General features: G+C 42.9%; 1 protein-coding gene across 1 annotated transcript in view; it reads right to left on the bottom strand.

The window, feature by feature from the left end:
- Positions 1-506, bottom strand: part of mgat4b (alpha-1,3-mannosyl-glycoprotein 4-beta-N-acetylglucosaminyltransferase B) — a gene marked incomplete at its 3' end in the record, with an annotated part of 47,895 nt that overhangs the window by 43,400 nt on the left and 3,989 nt on the right.

The raw sequence follows: 506 nt of genomic DNA, 5'->3' as shown, positions 1-506 counted from the left end.
ATCAAATACTGTGAAACTGGTGTAAATGTTGAAAATACTGTGATATAAAACTTTGATCATACCACCCAGCTCTACTTGAACGCATCGTTCCAGCAGTGAAACAGACACTTCCTGAGATTTATCATTTAAACAAGAAAACTTTTAAAAAAATAACTAAAAACATCCCTGAGACCCTGACTCAGTCCAGAACCTGAACTGGACTGTGGTGGGACCTTCAAGGACCAGAACCAGACTCTGTAGGGTTCACCTGCAGGACCGCCTCCAACAGGAAACACTCCCAACAGTCCACCTCACCTTCATCACCTTCCTCACCATCATCTTCCTCACCATCATCTTCATCACCTTCCTTCATCTTCTTCATCACAATAAACCCAAAACTTCACTTTTCTGCTGCTAAAACCACCAAACTCCTCTTCATCAGTGTTCCTGCAGGATTTACTCTGAAGCTAAAAATCACACACACACACACACACACACACACACACACACACACACACACACACACA

The sequence above is a fragment of the Austrofundulus limnaeus genome, unplaced genomic scaffold (assembly GCF_001266775.1).
Source record: "Austrofundulus limnaeus strain Quisiro unplaced genomic scaffold, Austrofundulus_limnaeus-1.0 Scaffold506, whole genome shotgun sequence".
NCBI lineage: Eukaryota > Metazoa > Chordata > Actinopteri > Cyprinodontiformes > Rivulidae > Austrofundulus > Austrofundulus limnaeus.
Note: the sequence above shows the minus strand (reverse complement) of the source record. Positions and strands in the feature narration are given on the sequence as shown.